The following is a 19,608-nucleotide window of genomic DNA, read 5'->3' as shown; positions in this document are numbered from 1 at the left end:
CTGGGAGCAGCTCACACTGGAGGAGGCCATGGATGGGGGTCCCTGGCTCCTTCATGGCCTAGGTGGGCTCCAGAGCCACCCAGGGAAGTCAGCCGAGCACTTCCTAATGCGGCTGGGGCCGGCCCAGCCCCACTGCATGAACGAGGCCTGCGCCTGCTGTCTGTTGTGGGGGGCTTCCCAAAGGAGGGGAGCTTTTGCCCCAAGACCCTGGCCCGGAGCGCCGACACCAGCTCATGGCTTCAAACCACCGTTATACAGCAGCTGCTGGCCGCTTCGCAGTAGCCCTGGGTTGCAGAGCGCTGCGGTTTCGGAAATACACTGCAAATAGGAAAGCAGAGCCCCGGGCACCTTGCGATCCGCTGGGAGAGGAAGGGGCTTCCAACTCCTCCCGTCCCCGGGGAGAGCCAGATCGTAGCTGTGACAAGGCCTCCTCTGTGGGGAGCTAACTCATAGCCCCACATGAAATACTTGCAGGAAAATGTACTTTAACTGCATTTTTTGCCAAGGTTTGGGGCTTTTGCAACAGTGACCAAGTTGGAGGAATTTTGGTAAAAGTTGTCATTTTAAGCACAGAAGGGGACTACTGCACTTTAAAAAAAGCAAGGCAAGGGGCCCCCAGCCGTGGCGCACTGGGTTCAGGCCTGCAGCACAGCCTTACTCCTCCAGCACCAGGAGGAACACAGCTATTTTGCAGCAATTCCTTAATTTTCCTCCCGCCCCAGACCTGCCCTGAGGCAGGGTGGCCACAGCTGCAGGTGAGATTGACCAGGGCCTCTGATTGGCTGGAAGGGCCCCATGTGACCTGGGGAAGCCATTTTAGTGCAGGGACCATGAGGGTGGTAGGGGTTTGGGGAGGTATTATGGTGGTCTGGGGTGGTGGGCCTGAGTTGGTTTGCAGGTGTGTGTTCAGTGCAGCTGTATTGTGTCTGCTGTAGGAATTGTCTGTCTGTCTGTCTGATCTAGAGGTGGAGGAAGTGAAGTGCTGGCTAATCTGTTGCTTCCAAAATGTGCTGGAGGGGACCCTGGTCCTGGTGGAGCAGCAGGGATGTCCCTGGCATGGGAGGTAAGGGGCTATGTGCCTGTTGAGGTTATTTATATGCATGGAGTTGGCTTGCTGGTGCAAAGATTGGCTGCGGTGTATGTGGAGCAGGAGTGTGTGCTTGCTTGGTCTCCTAGGTGTGCTTATGGAATTGGGTGGGAATCTATGTTTGGAGCTCTGGGCATGTATCTTTATGTCATGATGTTTGGTTGCTTTCTTTTGCCTGTATTTGTTTTACTGTCTATATTTCCTACTTACCTGTGCTGATCTGGAAGAGTAGCCTATGTCACTTCTGAAGGTATTTGTTGTTACAACAACCCATTTGAGGCAGAGGAGTGCATTTGCCTTGTTGTCTGGCTGGAAATGAAGTATCAAGAGGGCAGTTAATATATCCAAGGTTAAGAGAAAGGCCTGACCGCAATGGGGTTTTTAAGTGGTGACCCCTGAACCTTAGGGTTGTTACTGGAGCTGCCTTTGTTTCTGAATATTGGGTTTATGTAACTATTAAATTTCACTTTGAGTTTGTGGTCACTGAAGCAAAACTTGGCTGATGTAGCTGGCGTGGTCTTTGCATGTGGAATTTCAGCAGGGATGGGGGAGAGTTTCTGGCATTTTCAGGTGGAACTGGATGTCCTAGGCTGAGGTCAGTGTTCTTGGAGCTCTGAGAAAACGTCAGGGTTCTTGCATGAAACCAAGTAGTAAATCATGGGTAGTAAGTCAAATTAACACACGAGAACAAACCAAAAGAATCCTGTTACCTGCATTCCCTCAGCATTAGCAAGTAAGTATTAAACTCAGGATTGTGCAGCTGGGGAAACAGACTTGGAGTACTTGTGAGCACATGGGAATTGGTGAAAGCTTGGACTGTCACCTAGGAATTCTGGTTGTGACTTATGGTTAGAACTGATGATCTGGGGTGTCTTAATTTGAGAACCCTGATAGAGTCTGACTTGATTTGTTTATTGCCCTTTCTAGAGGTGTTCACTCTCACCTGTAGGAGATCAAGCACCTTCCCAGCACACAGTCTTGGACACTGTAGAAGTGAACTGTCTGGAATAGTACTTGTTTTTTGAAGAATCATAGTCTTGCATCTGCCTCCTTCCTCCACTAAGAAAGACTAGTTATGGGAAGTGGTTCCACCTACTATATGCCTAAGCTGGCATCTAATGTAGAGAAACCTACCTTGCTTTTGTCCGTTGGAATGCGCATGTGAGAATAGCTCTTCAAATGGGTGAGTTTTGTTTCTAAAAAATGTAGTGGGCTTTATTGAAAGGACTGTGCAAGGAACTGCAGATGTAGCTACGAACCTGCCAGAATGCCCCCTCTGTGCGACTTGTGCATAGTGTTAAAACTGAGGTCTCACTCTAGTGAAATGGCACACAGGACTGAGAAGGACAAACAAATTAAACGCTAGTGCGTTTGGCATGTTAATATGGCCCCTGAGAACTCTAAAGGGACTGTCCCACAGACATGTTTGAGCACTTTTTGGCTTGACACAGGTAACGGGAGGCTGCATTCATAAAGAACTGAGTGTACAAGTTTATTAAAACACCAGTAGCCTGTTGGCTTTCTCCAGGGTAAATCACTTGTTTTCTTTCATCATACTTCACAGAGCGTGTTGAGACACAGTTGGGAACACTGTGCTGTTCTCGCTCAGAAGCAGGGAGTGTTCCTGTGAATAGGAAAGCTCCACTTTGATTAATCAGGGTGATTAGGCATCTAATGGCCTCTGCAGCTTTTCCAGTCTGAGAGCTACCACAATAGCTGATGTGAGAAATGGGGTGTGTGTGACAGTGAGTAAAAAGTGGCATGCAAGGGCATGTGTTTAGCCATATGTATAGTCATGAACATGAGTTCTTTTCCCTGCCTTGCAGTTTCATACTTAGATGAGGTTATGTCTTGGAGATGTCTGCGTGATCTCTTATACCTGTCCTTAAAAAACAATATTAGACAGCATTTTCTCTGTGTGTGGTTTTTTGTTTGTTTTTTTGAGGGGATCTTCTGAATTGTCAGGAGTGTGTATAGAGGAAGTGTTGCTAAAATAAAAAAGGGAAGGCTTTAATTGAAACTCTGATTTTATTTTTGTGCTTGGTTTCCTGAACAAAAAAAGGCTGCATTTAAAATTAACCAGACACTAGTAGGAAAGTGGCAGAGGGGTGAAATCTGTGGCTCTTAATCTTAAAAAAAAAAAAAAAAAAAAAGGGGGGGGGGAAGGGGAAGAGAAAACACACTGAATCATCTCTATTTAAATGTCCCAATGCCCATTTCAGATTTAGGCTTGCTACTGGTCTATTCAGTCCTTTCTCTGGGGAGCTTTTTGGAAAGTATTAATTCCTCCAGGCACTCTCTCTTTAGGCTGTTCCTTGTGAGAATCCTATATGTTTGTTATGAAGGAGAAAAATCTTCCCAGATGCCTAAAAACACAGTTTTGAAGTGGAGTGACTATGAAGAGTTTTTTGCTGCTTTGCCTCCACCATCTGTTGATGTTAATCTGTTAGTCCTTTCCTCAAAAAGATTACTAGCAAAAGTCGTGAGATGTTTTTTGTTCTGCATTTGTATAGCCTCCGCTCAGCGAGACCGTTCATGACTGAGACCCTTGATCTCTACATGAATACAGAAAAATAGTAAAATAAGTGGCTACCTGGGACAGGCAAAATTCCTAAGTTTGACCAAAGGGAAAGAGCAAGGCTCTCTAAATGCCAAATAGGTCATCTGTTGACATGTTATGCCAGGTCTCTGTGGAAGACCAGCAGTGCAACTCAAATTGTGAAACTGTCTAAAAGGTTGCATAGATAATTGGTGATATGAAACTTGTAAGCTGTGATGAAGCTGCAAGAAATCCTGCAGTGTAAGTCATACTGTCTGGGAAAGGAGCAGTCAGACAAAATAACAAGTCAACTGACTCCCTGAACAGGTCTACTAATGAAGCTTGGCATATCGCAAGGCCAGGCATTTCAGAGATGACCACATTTCAAAAGACTGCGCAGGCTGTGATGCTACAATGAACTGTTTTATCCATCTTCTCAGCAGGTACCTCTCACCAGAGTAGCTTTACTGAGATTCACTTTAATGTGGTGTGTCTCTGTTATAATGACGTGTAAAGGCAAGTATAAGTCCTAAACTGCACTGAATGCTTGTTTGTATCCAGATAACTTTTAAGAATGAACAGGGCATGGGGTAATGGGAGCTTAGCCCAGTCCAAATGGCTATCAGGGTGCAGGGGGAGGAAAAATGAGTTGTGCTGTTAATTGCTGGCCAGATGCCTTCAAGATTGTAAAACCAGTGTTTTTACAAGGCAGCCTCGGGGAGGCAAGATGCAGCTGCGTTGATTCCTGCCTGCCAACAGTGTGAAGATGGCCACAGTACTTGGTTAAAGTAGCTGCATGAAGACCTGAGCTCAGATTAACTATGCTTTAGGCTTGCTTTTTCCACATGAATGCTTGCCCTTCCCTATTTCTAATTTGTGTGATCTGAGGCTTAACCTTACCACTGTATTGATGTAACATGTACTGTGTTATGCCAACACTTAAATAAGTGCCCTAGGTGGGCGCAGGGAAAAACTAGAGAGCTCTTCAGCCTGCTGTTTTTTTTCCCCTGAGGTAGCGAGCTGAATTAAACTGATACTGCAGGTCCATCTGCTGCTGGGGGGTCTGCCCTTCAGGATGGAGCTGGGGAGCCCAAAACTGGGCTTGAGTTGAGCTGTCAAATTTGAAGGATTGATTTTTATTGTTTTCCAGTCTGTAGGAAAGAAATCTTCCGGGGAAGATGACTTGGATCATGCCTGACAGGGGGCATATACTAGGAAAACCAGGTCTATGTGTGTGATTTTAACATAGGCTTTTTTTTCCTGCAGTTTCTATTCTGCTTATGTGTGACCTTATTCTGCTGCCTTCCATCTTGCGCAGTGAGATGCTTCCCAGCCTACACACCACTGAGGCCATGGCCTTGGGCCCTGATTCTGCAGATGGGAGTGTCATTACCCTAGTTTTCATGAGTTGTACCAAAGAAACCAGTGGGTTTCTATACTAAAATTAAGCATAGGCAAGCATGTCTGTAGAACTGGGGCCTATGAGAATGGAAGTAAAATGTCCTAGAGTGTATGCTTTTACTTTTAATCCTCTGATGTATATTCTCAGAACTTGTTTTAGATACAGCAAAATGAATGCATTTCAACTTGGGAGTTCTTTTGCAAGGAAGAACAAAAATGTTTTGTTCTTAAGTTGTGATGGTTGCTTGTGGTTGGGTAGAGAATCAGCTTCTAATTTGCCAGGGTAATTATTTTTATTATGCCTTACAGGGTCTTATCAAAACATCTCCTGGTGTGCTGGGGATTTATGGGAGCAAATCTCCACTGCCAGTGAAATAAAGGGTTTCTTAGGGATGCCTTGGGCTGGATGGCTAATAAAGACACCTCTGAAGTCCTGTGTTTGAGGGAAACATATGAAGGCAGGGAGACTATGTCATTCTGCAGAGAGAGGCTTTGAAAAATGCATACATGGCTATCTTGTGTAGGCTCTCATGGGGGTAGAGGGCCTGTGCTCAGGGTCTATACCTCAAAATCTTTCTGGAGCTGCAAAAACCACTGAAGGAGAGCTTAGGGATCTGGAATGTAACTCTAATAGAGGAGTGGCTTTTAGTAGAGTGTACAGAGCTGTGCCGATAGTGCTCTGGGCCTTTCTGTTTAGGAGCTATTGAATTCATGAAGTCATAAATCAAAATGAGTCATGCCATACCTCAAAAGTAAGAAAATAAAAAACTGAGCACTTAAATACACATTCTAATTTTTTCCTTTGTTTTCCCAATTTCCGAGTGAGAGGTTTGCACTACCATGGTTGCAAGGATGAGAGTCATAACCCGCTAGCTACAGGCGTCACAATACGTTGCTTATCGGGTTCTCCTTGAGTCAGTGATGAGCACTATGTATCTGGAGGGTGACTCAGCCTGAAGTGCGGATCTGAGACATTTGATGAAATAACATCTGGATGTGCCTGCCTACCCATGCGGTCAATGGGGAACAGTTACCACAGTTCCTGAAACAGGAGGCATGTGGTAGAGATCAGAACACAGCCTGTGAAGCTCCATCTTCTTATCTGTGCTTGTTGCCAGCAGCACTTTTTTCAGCAAAAGGATCTCAAGGTAGCAATGGTCTGAGCCATTTTCAGAAATGCTGGTTTCTAGTGGCTTCTGTTCCTGCTGTGTTCTTCAACCTTGTCCTGTGTTGAGTAAGGAGTACTGACTAATGGACAGAGAGGTGATTATAGGCTTAGACAGCATCCCTGAGCTGTGGGAAGTCCTCTTTAATGCAGTTGCATGCTGAAGTGTGACACTTATTTGATAGGATATGACATAACTGCTACTCTTTGGTATCTGATAGGATTTCTGGCAGGATTTGTTTGTTCTTGTTTCCAGTAATACTGGAGAAATTGTATTGTCTTGGGCTTTAAAGGAAGTGAAGTTCTAGTGTCTGTGAAAGGCATCAGTCCTGTGAAGACTTGAAGGCAGGCTTGCATTGCAAAGTTGAAAGATCTCTGGCAGTTGACAGGGTGACAAAGTGAGCCCAGACTACTGTAGGAGATGGGGACAGATAGGGCACTTAAACCTGTTTCCAAATACTTATTTTTCCAAATTTGAGACTTTAGATGCTGTTCAGTTTTAGCTACAGCAGCTCACAAAAGAGAGGTAGTCAAGTTCCCTGTACCAGAAGTATCCCTTGCTGCTGCTTGGAGTATGGCAGAAAGGACCATTACTCCTTGGCAATCCCAGGCATTAGGACTGAGAACGAGGAGCCAGTCCACAGCAGGTCCAGCATGGTATGAGCTGGCAGTCTGTGCTGAATAGTCAGGGAGGGGCTTGTTGCAGCTTTGCTGAAACAGCATGTAATATTGATGGCTTATTGCACTGAAAGAAGATATTTATCCTTATGCTTCTATTTTAGGGAGACAAATACCAGGCGGGAAGGAACTTCCAGTTACTTGCATATTGGCTTGAAGATGTTCCTTTGAGTGTTGGGTTTTTGGTTTGTCCTTCTGGTATGGAGTTTATGGCAAGGGTTTATGGTCACTGGTTGAGGTTTGATTAGAACTTGTGACCTAGAGTGAAGAGCGCCCTCCCCCACCCTGATCATACAGCCCCACTATGTCACTGCTGTTCAGGAGACAGGGTGTCACCTGGCTGGGCAGGAACATGTGCTGAGCTCTTCTTGTCTCATGCAGTTACGTGCATGTGTGTCTCTGTGTGCTCACACTACAGAAGCAGCCAGATGCCCTTCTCAATGCAGAGGATCTGTCATCATGTGTATTAAATAATCTGAGGCTAAAATGGGAGCATTCACTTTCCCTTCGTCTCCAGCCAGAGCCCAGAACAGGCAGTGAGGTCTGCCTTGAGACTCTCAAGTAATTGTGTAAGGTCTTGGCAATGAAAGGACGTGGCATATGTCTCTGCAGCTGGGGAGCTGTTGCAGGAAGGGGTCAAAGGACCCTGCACAGGACTGTGAAAGATGCCAACATAAAAGCCCAGCCTGGGTTGCCAAATTAAACTCCTGGGGTGATGGAAGGGAATAAACTTGCAGGAGCCCTGACTTTTGGATCTGTTTTCCTTATAATGCATTATGTCCAGCCACAAGTCTTCAAATTATATAGAGGAGTAATTCTCTCAAACAATGCACTTCTGTTTTCCACTGACGCACAGAGGTGGAGTGAACTGGAAGGGGGGAAAAAAAATGCCTATTTCAATGTGGGACATCAGCAAGATGATTGGCTGGTGATAGATCACTTGGTGTAGGCCTGAGAATGCTAACTTTTGTGTGGAAATAAGCCCTGAAAGTGCTCATCTCATCTCATAGGGGGCCAGTGAGCCACTTAAGCTCATGAACAGCTGTGAGGCCTGACTGCACTTGTGAACAGTGAAGAAGGATGCAAATAGTTGTGCAAACAAATGTATTGTCTCTGAGGATGCCTGTACAGGAGAGATTCTTAATATAAACACGTTCCCTCTTGGGCAAAGTGATTTGTGCCTGAGCAAGTATTTTCAGTTCTTCCTTTTTGTAATTCATTTTTTAAAAATGTTGTCATTCAGCTGAAGAACTAATGCCATCCACTGCAAATAAAGGGCAGCAAACAGTTGCTGATCTCTTTGGGCTAGAAGCTATTTGTTCAAAAGCTTTGGCAGCTACTTTCAACTAACAAAGATCTTCAAAAAGTATGGACTGGGTGGTGGTTGGTGTGGGACTTTTTTTTAAACCTGCTTTCTCCATACTCCTTCCCTTCATGCATGCTGTACCCTGCCCTTTACATGGATGTCTCTGAAATTTAGGGCTGCTGCACACAAATAGCATGTGCTTCAAGTGCCTGGGGCAAATATGAGTAAGATCTCTAAGGCAAGGAGAGAGTTGGTAGGAATTGCCCTTGATCTGTCCCCCTTGTACCAGTGAAGACGAGATATTTTCAAGATATTTTCTGGTTCCTCCTGGATAAGGTGTTAGAGAAAGTGAATACACAGGTATCTGATGAGCCTTACTTGGGCTATGTATAGCACAAGACAGGGAACACCAGCCTGACAAGATAGTCCAAGAAAGCCAATAGCATAGATCAGTAAGAGGATAGCACAGAATGTCATCTATGTGCTTCAGTCTCTAACTCCTTCTCCATTGGAGCTGGCGCATGTATTCTCTGAATTCCTTTGTAAGGAGCTGTGGGTAGAGAAGTACCTTCTGAAACAGTCTGTCTTCCAGTGCATATGTTCTTTCCAATCACCTCATTCATGTAGACACATAACTTGTCTCTTGCATCTTTCTAGCCCAAATTTATTGTCTTGGGTGAGGGTCAGGACTTCTGAAAGGAGCTTGATAAACTTTACCTGTTTGACTCACTCAGATGATGTTGTAGGAATGGGTTTTGATTGGAAAAGCTAGTTCAAGAAATGCCTGCTCCTCTCCTACAGCTCGCTCTTGCTTGGTTGTGCCATAGTAGGGCCTCATTGTAAACCTGATCATTGAAATGAACCAGGCTAAGAAAACCCTTTTGGGGGGGGGGGAGGGGAGGGGGAAGACAACAGGTGTGAAGAGCAAGACAGTCCTCAGCAACAATTTAAGAGCTTGCTTAGGTCAGTGGCATTTGAAGTGGTACTTCTGACACTTCACCTCATCCTGAAAATTTACTGCTTTGCCTAGAAAGCACCCTAATAAAACAAATTCTTGTAGTAGAGTCTGAAATTGAGAGCACCTGAGGGTTTGGTAGCACCAGTGGCTCTGGACTTGTTTGAAGACCTGCACTGTTTTCTTAGTAGCTGTTTATTCTGTATTGTAGCCTGCCAGAAGGGACATATGGTTAGCCAAAGAGTTATTTGAGACTTGAATACAAGAGTGGGTTCAAAACACACTGCTCCATTTTTGTTTTTAAATGTAGTATACCAACTGATAGTCTCTCCTGTGTGGGTATGCATCCTCACTGTCTCCTGAGCACTGTGCATATGCTCTCCCTCTACTAATCTCCTTGTTAGATAGCCCAAATGATAGGAGCCTGTGGAGGGATTTTTGCTAATTTTTCTTGGCTAAAGGCCTTCCAGCCCTGCTGCAAAGAAAGAGCAGCTTGGTGAAAAGGGTAGTGCATATTGCATAGGTCCCTTTGAATCTGAGAGCTGAAGGATAACAGCTTTACAGCTGGATGGGGTGGGTTTTTTTCCCCATGGTACTGGTACTCTACTCAGAGCAGAGGATTTTCATTAGAGCTAGGGAAAGCAGACAAGTTAATGTAAAACTTCAGTGTGCATCATTAGAAACAGGTGATCTGCTTTTATAGTGAATTCTTCTGCTCTTCTCCTGGGTGCTGGGCTCCAACCTAAGCTGTTGCACTCACTGGTTTGGGTAAAGGAAGATGTTTCAGACTCCAGTGCCTACAAAATAGCCACAGTGATGAAGTTTTGGTTTGTTGGAAGCACAAGAATGTTGAGATGTTTCTTCTATCTCAGCACAAGGAATCAGCCAAGAGGGAATGAGGCATCAGACACTTTCAAAGGCAACAGATGGCAGCTGAAACAGGAAGAATTATCGCCCATTCATCTCTCCGACCTCTAACCCTGCACCCCATGGTTCTTCAGTTTGAAACCGTGACCTCCTTGAAAGCAAGAAGGCTTTAACACCAGAACTGAATTCTTAATCTAGGGAGAGTTATATTTTGAGTCATACTTCCTGTGTACAAATACAGGACCAAATCTTTCCTGGTATAAATTAGCACAACTCCACTGACTGGTCATGACCTAGTTCAGTCTTCCCTGCATCTGCCCTCTTCTCTTAAAGATCAATGTATCTGTCTTGCCAGGTCTGTATCTGCCCAGAGAGACAAGTCAAGTAGTAGAGGGATGTTTCTGTAGTGACCGTTTTGGTACGGACCGTTTTGGTACTGAACATCAGAAGCTTCTCTGACTGCTTCAAAATCAACATCACTTAAATCACGGGCTGGTAGCTTACTTTGTAGCATCTGTCATTGATTATGCAACACATTCTTCACAGCCCTTAAAAAATGTAGCATATATAGGACACAGTAATTCATTTCTTCTACCAGGAATTACATCGCAACCTCCTTCTGGAATTAGTGAAGCTTTCTGTATACCGAAATCTTTACAATAGATTAGTAAATGTTCCTGTATAATCTATACAATAGATTACTAAACATTCCTGTTTGGCAATACCAGACTAAGCAGTAAAACAAAGCAGCACATGATGAGATCATGTTACATACAGTACAGTTTAAACACCTCTTAAGCTATAAGGCAAAATGGGCACCTCACTTATAGTGAGCTGAGTTATCCTAAATAGTGCTGACTACGCACGTAGCAGAACTTCAGTCACAGTATAGAGCTTACTGAATCAGGACTTACCTATAGGTACCCTTGTTTGTGTGGGTAATTACACTGGAGTTAATAACGTGTTGTTAAGGTACAGCTTTTGGGAAATGGGTCAGTTCAGGCCTTGTTATCTTGCTGTAGGACATATTGTACAATAACATATGGCCCCAACAAACATGAGCTTGCACTGATGGCTTTTAGAGTTGTGATAACTATGATTAATGGCAATTCTTTTCCCATTTAAACATCTCTTTCCTATGCAGATTTTTCTGGATGATTCTGTTCTGAGTGTTGGCTCAGGTATTGAGATAAGTGTTCTGCTTCTGAGCTAGATGAGTAGGGAAAACAGGGGAAAAAATACCTTTATGTAAATATAGTAGAGCATCTGTGCATGCAACAGAGCTCAAAACTTCAAATCTTCTGGCTTGATGAGAACTGAGATGTTAGTAAGAAACCAAAAGATGGTAAAGTCTGCTAGGAGAAAGTCTAACATGGATGAGATTAGAAGCAATTAAAATGTTTGTTCATCTGAATAAAGTTCTACTTGAGTTTTGTGCTACAACTGCCAGCAGCAGAATGAAGTTGCATAGCTAATCCCATCCTGCTTAGGTATGTGTGCCTTGGCTGAGGTACCGATCTCCCTGCTGTCCCTCTGAATCGGGGATGTCGTGGCTCAACGCTCTCCGTCCCTTCTTTTGCTTGGGTGGAAGCTCAGCCCTGCAGAAGGAGATGGCAGAAATCTCTTTTCAGTGCAGCTGGGTTTGGGTTTTGCCTGAACCTGAAGGGGTGCTTGCACTAGGGGAGGGAAAAGACAAAGTTTTGTTCTTTTTTGCTGCATGTTAATTACAGTTGTGTAACAGTTGTCACAAATCAAACCTGCTGGATTTTTGCTGAAATGTGTATTTGGATCTCAGCTTGCTAGCGCGTGCGCTTGTTCCAGCTTCCCTTGATTTAAAGCAGGCCCTGACAGTACTGCTTGAGCCTTGCATTCAACTACAGGTATATTTTTAAAAGCCTAAGGCCAGATTCTGCTTCCATTTGAAGCTCCACAGCTCAGAATAGCTCTGCTGATTTTTGAAGTGGATGAGACCAAAGCTGCTGTTTAGTGCTGTGAGCAAAGCAGTTAGAGGAATAGCTGGCCACTCTACTACTCAGAGGGTCATATGTCATTGTGACCTTGCTTGATCAGTATTGTATAAAAGTGGCTTTTGTCAGGCAAATTAATTCAAACAATGACGTGTAACCAACAGCTGAGAAATCACACCCAGTGTTTGCTTAACCTATTGCTTTGGGGGGGGGGGGCCTGTCCCACACACAGAATTGTGTCACTCTTCTGAAACAAACACTATTAAGGTCAATCTGTTTAGCTCATGGTTCCTGGTAGGTAATTTTGATCTGTTTGCAGTTGTCATGGGGCTTATTTCAGTGCTCCTTTGAATTTCTTGATAACCAAAGCAAGATGTATGTGTCAGAGGGAAGAGGCAGGGAAACTGTAAAGATGATAAATTGAAGTGAGAGGATATGAAGGGAAGGAACATGACTTTCTGTTGCTTATGCAGCTTTCTGAGTTACCCTGCCTAATGCAGTGCAGGGGGTGGAAGACCACTGAACAGGGTCATAAAGCCTGCTCCATCTGAACCTGTTATGGCTGGCTGATGCTCAGATGCTTTCGGTGTATAGAGCCTTTAGCTACTGAGCAGTAGGGCTACTGAAATACTGTGCCCAAAGCACTTTGGAGGTGTAAAGTCCTTGTAGTTGCCCTGTGTTGCTTGTAGTAATTACTTATATGCTGTAACTTTTTGTTTGTTGCTCTTCTTCCCAGCTCCTCCTCCATGATTCTCAGCCTGTGGTTGGATAAATTCAACAAACTTACCTTCCTACTTGATTCTAATTTAGGAAACTTTACTGGGGCACACCTGCTTGCAAGAAGTAGCATGGCCTTACAGAAATCTTGCATCTTTCTCTTTCTTCCTCCCGCGTTCATTATTCTCTCACTCTTGTCCTGTTCCTCCGTTTCTCTGGAGAAGTGTGCCTCTGTTTCTCTGGAGAAGCCCTTGATATTGTAATATCAGTGCCTTCAACCCTGTCTCTGCTTTGCTGCTTATGAGGTACTGAACACACAAAACTAGAATCCTGCCTTAATCTGATTGGGGATATGGTGAAATGTTTAATAGCCGTTTACAGATTCTCTGAAAGGCGTGAACATCCAGGCAGAAGAAGATTGCTCAAAGAGCAGCCAAAATGAAGGCTATATCTTAGAGTAAGTGGTTCAAAATGAATTGAGCAATAGAAAATGGAGGATGTATATCCAGGAAAAAAAACCAGCTCTGGCAGTTAATTCCTTGAGGCTGTTAGCATTTCCCAAGAGGTAAAACATACTCAGTTAAATTAGATGTGTAGCAAGGTCCAAGCTGCTGTGAAGCAGGGATCCAGGAATGAACTTTTCCAAAGTCTAGAAGTGCTCAAGGCTAGGAGGTTGGCCTAGATCTTCCTCTTTAGGACTGGACATGATTTCCCCTTGCCCCCAGCAGTACGTTCCTAATGCTATGGTTTTGGGTGCAGTGGCCTGAGTGGCAGAGGGAGGAAGTACCATGCACCAGGACTGGCTAGGGACTGACCAGCTGGACAGCAGCTTGGCAGAGAAGGACCTGGGGGTCCTGGTGGACAAGCTGAATATGGGCCAGCCATGTGCCCTCGTGGCAAAGAAGGCCAATGGTATTCTGGGCTGCATTAGGCAGAGCGTTGGTTGAGGGAGATGATTCTTCCCTTGTGCTCAGCACTGGTGATGCCACATCTGAAGTGCTGGGTCTAGTGCTGGACTCTGCAGTGCCAGGACCTCGTGGAGCAAGAGGATGAAGGGCCACAGATGATTCCTGCCTTTTGCTTCCGCCCCCAGTAGATTGGCCTCTTCCAAAGCATTGCAAGAAGGGGATGAGGAAGAAAAGGATATGGACCTCTTATGCTAGACTTGGAAGCAGATGTATGTGTAGGGCAGAAGTTGTATGTGAAATTGAATTTTTTCTCTGCTGCCTCATTGCCCCTTACATGAGGTTTGTAACCTTTCAGGATTATCGTTGTTCAGGTGGTGACAGCTAGTTGGATGCCTTATTTTGAGTATCAAATAGGATCATAGAGGCTAGTAAGAGAAAAGTTGGAAGAGCTAAAGAGCTAAACAGGGGAGAACCACACTGGCCATAGTTGCAATTGCATCTTGGAGCACAGGAAGGGCTGTAGTAAGCCAGTGACGACTGTTTATCTATTTTGCTGTGCAACTGCATCAGACCAAAGTGTAATATCTGAGAGGATTTGCACAGGGCTTACATATTGGCCATATTATGTTTAAATGGGGAACAGGTTGCTCTGCTTCCAGTTTGCTGGTGATTCAGTAATGATCCCTGGAACATCTGTCTCTGCTTAGGAAAGCAAAATCCAGGTGCTGACAGTCCAGGGCCTGGAATGCCACATTGAGTAGTTGTCTTGTCCAGAGGATAGGCAATTATGAGTGACCTCTTGTGCATACCACAGAACTATTGTTTTGGTGGTAGAGATGCTGTTTGAGGTTCTTTTCCTCCACCACACGTTGGAAAGGTAGGAATGCTCTAGGTTTATAACAGCTTCTTTCTCTGTTCAGTTTTTATGTCATGGCGGATACTTATCTTTAGGCAGGAAGTAATGGAGGTTAGTCCCTGCTGAGCTGTCAGATTGACAGAAGCTATTCAGGAGAAATCTGCTTTATATAGGAGTAGCTGTAAAAGAAGGGAGTGGGGGCAGAGAAAGGAAGAATGGTGTTGGGCCACACTAAGATGGAGAAGCAGCTACATGGCTAAACAGAAGGGGATAAGAAGAAAGAGGCAAGCATAGGATGGTTTTAAAAACAAATGCTTCTTGCCTCGTTAAACTTAAGAAGCTAAATTCCTTATATATACACTATCTTGCTCTGCTGAGAGCCTGACTGTCAGGAAATTAATGCTAAGTAGGAAGTTCAGGAAGACAGAAGTTGCTTAAGTATTGACAGACAAAGCATGAGCCACAGTCTTTATAGCAATGAAATTGCAAAATTTTTTTCTTCCATCTTTTTTCTGTCTGGGGGAAATCATGTGCCCAGCCCCATGAGTGGGAAGCACTTAGGAGTAGTTTTAGTAACAGCAGCTGCACGGAGAACATGTTTCAAAGGGCAGAGTAGAACAGTGTCAGCATCATCTGCTTCTGCTGTGTGCATGCTCATGCTGGCAGATGGCACCTTTAGATCTAGCTTGGAAAGAAGAGATGGAATGATCTCTGGGTACCAAGTTTGGTAAAGGGGGAATACAAAAATATGGGACTGGCAGAAGCAAAGTGATGGCAGTGTTGCTGAGTTCTCTGACACACAGGGTTGGCCTGAGGATGCTGTTACAAATCTAGTCCTTACACAGAAAGGGCTTGTAAAGAAAAGCAGAAATGTTTAGTGGATAGGGCTAGAACAGCCAGGGGCTGGATGTTCCTGCTCAGATCTTTCCTTTCAAACTGCCAGAGTACTGATCTGCTCAGGTGGCCTTCCATGTTCCTGGTGAATTCCTCCCTTGTATCAGAGTGTACCTGCAGGCTTCAGGACATGAGTTCTCTTTGTACCTGACCTGGGTGAACAGGGCCCACAAAATCAGGGGAAGGCAGAGCAGTTAATGTAAAATAAGGTGAGGTAAGTGCTTAGCCCACCCTCTCCACTGGAGAATTCCTGCCTCTAAGATAATTGCTAATTTAGTGTGGGAGGTCCTACAGTTTAGTTGGTGGATTTGAGCTGCTGCTATGGCTGCCCTAATTAGACTGGTTCATGTTGCCCAGTAGCTTGGGAAGTGTGAAGGTGTAATGATAATGCTGACGTGTCTGACTTGGTTTATCTTGGTGGGCCACAGATACTCACGGCTGCATGTCCTAGGGAAGTGGAGGGTACAGCTGAGGGGAATGGAAGGGGGAGTGGAAATGTCTGTGGAGTCACAGCTTGAGTCTGACCTCTTGTTTTTTTGAAGTTTCTGTTGACCTGAACCAGAAACTGAACTGAAACAAAACCTTGTTACATGCTTCAAGTCACAGTTTGACTAAAAACTGGTGTTCTCTGGCAAGGACTGTAGGCCACTGAGGGAAGGGGGGAGGCATGTTATGTTTTACAGCATGAGCTGGTTGAAAGTCACAAAACCCAAAAGCTGATGCCTTTAAACTTCTAACCCATTAAGGATTTGCTTTACCAGAACTAAACAGGACAATTTTACCTGAAGCTGCATCACACTATGCCAAAAGGGCATCCATTCAATTTCTTACTGTGAACTTATTTTGTCACTAATATAAATGTACCTCCACAGGCCTGAGGCTGTAGCCAGGGCTCATGCAGGGAAGTGTTAGGTATTGCCATGGCTGCTAGGTTCAACTGCTCAGACTTTCAAGGATGGAAATATCTGATTGCCAGCCTCCCTTCAGGAAAGGGATCCCATCTGTCACCTCTGTCTGGGAACAAGGCCAGTGTTTTTGGCAGACCAGAGCTTTGGACATGACTTGTGGAAGAGACCTGTACTTCATACTTCTCTTGAACTCTACTTCAGAGAAATGTCTGATGACTGAAACTTCCACCTCAAAGAAGGTGGAGGGGCAGCAACACTGAACTTGAAGGAAGGTGCACAGACTGCACGAGAGACTTAGGGTGATTTGGGAACGCTTAGTGTAGCCCATAGGGCTAGAGTGCTCTCTGCTGTTGCATTGCCACTCTAGTTATAAAGAAGGAGCCAGTTGAGTTTTACCAGTCAAGCTAGGGTTACATGGTGTTACCCTGGACAGTACATCAAACACAAAGGGAGGCAGCATAACTTAAAAGGAGAATTATACAGTGCAAAAACAAACAAAACCATTAGGATGTCAGAGCTGCATTCCTTTCACACTAGGCTGTGAGTAAGGAAAAAAGAAAATGACTATATCATTGTTTGGAGCAGCAGAGCTGTTCACCCCTCTCACCTTTCAGCACAGCTGCATCTCTTTAGAGACAGCAAGGGGCTGCTTTTAAAGGGGCAATGATATTCTCCTGACCCCCCCCTCCCCCCTTCTCAAAGTCTAAAGTGCCTGCTTACCACTTCTAGTGTCACTGCTAAAGCAGTGTTAAACTCAAAGCTTCCTTGTCTCTGAAGGGAACATGCTTGTTCTCGAGGAATTGGAATGAATTATTTTGGCGACCTCAAAGTGCCCATTCATCTGGCTGTTTGCTCGGGATGCTGTGTGGAGAGGTAAAGATGGTCTGCTCTAAGGAAATGTCAGGGGAAGTGTTTTTTGAGGACTTTGAGAGTTGATGGATGTGATATGGAGAGTCTAGCACTTGGCATTTTCTTCTTGGTTGCAACAGTGGAATTTGCAATAGTCTGTACAGTAACTGTTTATGTAAAGGCTGTACTGAGTTTTGAAACAAGCATGCACTTTTACTCTGACCCTTTTTGTCTTTAGGGCAAGATCCTGAGGGAGGTGATAGCAGATATGAAATGGGAAGCTTGGAGCTTGTGCTATCTCTAATCCCACAGCCCTGGCCAGATTGTAATTTGTGTAATCCCTTTTTTAATTTACCTTCTGTGTTTTCAACTGGTTGGAGTACTCTTTGCTTCCTCTTAAGTGTTATCGTAATAGTTAACAGTGAACAAAAATCCTATCTGCTCTCTATTGCTTTAGAGCTAGAAGAAGGATTCCTGTATGGAGGAGCCTTGCAAAAGTACTCTAAAATGAATGGCATGATTATAGATGCACGCAAGCTATTATTAAAAGCATAAAGCTTTACAACTGATCTGTGCAGTATGAATCTGACAGTGTTGCATCACATTTGACTGAGTCATCCTCTAAGCTAGTTTGGCAGCAAGTAGTCTAGTCCGTGACGTGTAAAATCTAATTTGTTTCACGTATGTATTCTTATCAGGCCTGGAGTTCTGGCTTTATTTAGGTCTGCTCAGAGCCTGATTCTTTCCAGTCTAACTTACTGCAGTAGAGTTAAATGAGCTCACTGCTCTGGAGGTGTTATGAACTGCTGGTGTCCCAGTTTTCCTCCTTTGATACTGAACTGACTCTATTAATCAACTCTACGGGATGAACCTTAGACTAGCAGCTGCTGGAGGGAAGTCTCTTTAATTCTGTCAGTTTGGCCCCTTTTTTGAAGGGGAAGAAGGATGAATTCTATCCTCTGTTACTTATGTTCCAAATTCTCATTGACGCTTATGATAAGTGTATGGCTCTAATCCCTTTCACTGAAGTACTGTAGAGAGAATTGTATCAACATAAATTTAAGAGTGGGTCATGCAAAAGATCAAAAAGTCAGAACTTTCTTAGTTGTTGTTTAGGAGGACATTGACTCTTCAAAACTATGGGCATAAATGAGAATTTCCAAGTCTATTTGATGTGCTCAAAGCAGAGGAAACCCAAAGTACTATCCCATTCAACAAGTCTTCTCCTGCCCTTCTCTTTCAGTAAAATCCACAGTGATAGATTTGCCTGAGTAAGAGTGAGTCTATTTTGATAACTGTAAGTATAGTTTACAATGAAGACTTGAGTTTGAAGCATCAGAAGATGGAAGCAAATAAATACCATGTGACACAATCAGTTTTTTTTAATCTGCAGACTGCTTTTTTCATGGAGAATAACTTATTTTTTTGAAAACTAAAGCTTCTTGGTACTGTGAGATGTTAACTTAGACTTCTTTAGAAATGTTATGTTTTGTGGCACTGAGCTGTGTAGAGACTGTTGTGAAATTGAAAATGCACTGCCTTTTTTATTCTGTAGATAAGAGCAGTAGTTACAACTTTTAAAAGGACTTAAAACAGTATTTTAGTACCAGTGACTGTCAGGACACTGAAAGGTGAAAAAGCATGGAGGAGCTGTAAGAGAAAATTCTAATTTAGTTTTTGGAATGCAGAAGTGTTGGATATTTCAAAGCATGTTTTCTCACGTTAATTTTGGGGGGAGATGTACTTTCCACAGAGCAGGAAAAATAATATAAATTATTTTAATTCAAAATGACAAGAGAAGTCAGTCTCCCACAAAAAATGTTAAAGTTGCATTCTGTTGCTTAATTTCTGAACCATTTGGGATTTAAGGGTACTATAGGATTATGCTGTTCCCTACAAATAGCAAAGCTAGACACTGAATTTTTAAAGTGGAAGCTGGAACTTCTTAGTAGTCACAAGACTCAAGAGGATCACAAGCTTCAAGATGAAATCATGAGATCTACAGCGCTGTGAAAGCAGATTTTCCCTTGTTTCACAGTAGGGTTCAGCTATTTGATCTGCACCCATATGAGAACAAGGACTTTCCCAAGGGTAGCATAGCTTTATATGATTCATAGTCTGTGGTAAGGATCCCAATTTGGTGTCAAGGGGAGAAAAGAAATAATTGAATGGTTCTTCCTCATGGTGACAAAGTCCTCTAAAATCAAAACTCCCTAAGTGGAGCGCAAGGTTGGTACAACCCAAATGTTTTGCATATGTCTCCTATCACGGTTGTGTGTTGCTTAATCTTGACATAATGCGAAGGATGATAGGAAAAAGTTGTACATTAATAAACTGACGTACAATAAATGCTTTCTGTGGCTAGCTTATAAAGCTTGATGACAGGCTGAAGAATTTTATGTCGACGTACGAAGAGCTTTGAATATCACTGGTAACAGTTTCCCTGTGGGAAATGGGCGTGAACACAAAACAGTGCCCTTTTGATGGGCCCAATTTAGGAGGGGAAGGAGA

At 43.9% G+C, this 19,608-nt stretch overlaps 1 protein-coding gene across 1 annotated transcript in view; it reads left to right on the top strand.

Moving 5' to 3' along the window:
• Positions 1-16,982: 16,982 nt before the first annotated feature.
• SLC41A3 (solute carrier family 41 member 3) overlaps positions 16,983-19,608 on the top strand; it is a 115,448-nt gene continuing 112,822 nt past the window's right edge. The window contains exon 1 of the mRNA XM_068907003.1: positions 16,983-17,121. The gene's annotated coding sequence lies outside the window, so the exon portion shown is untranslated. The remainder of the gene's footprint in view (positions 17,122-19,608) is intronic.

The sequence above is a fragment of the Struthio camelus genome, chromosome 14, assembly GCF_040807025.1.
Source record: "Struthio camelus isolate bStrCam1 chromosome 14, bStrCam1.hap1, whole genome shotgun sequence".
NCBI classification, from domain to species: domain Eukaryota; kingdom Metazoa; phylum Chordata; class Aves; order Struthioniformes; family Struthionidae; genus Struthio; species Struthio camelus.
This window is presented reverse-complemented; position numbering and strand designations above follow the sequence as displayed.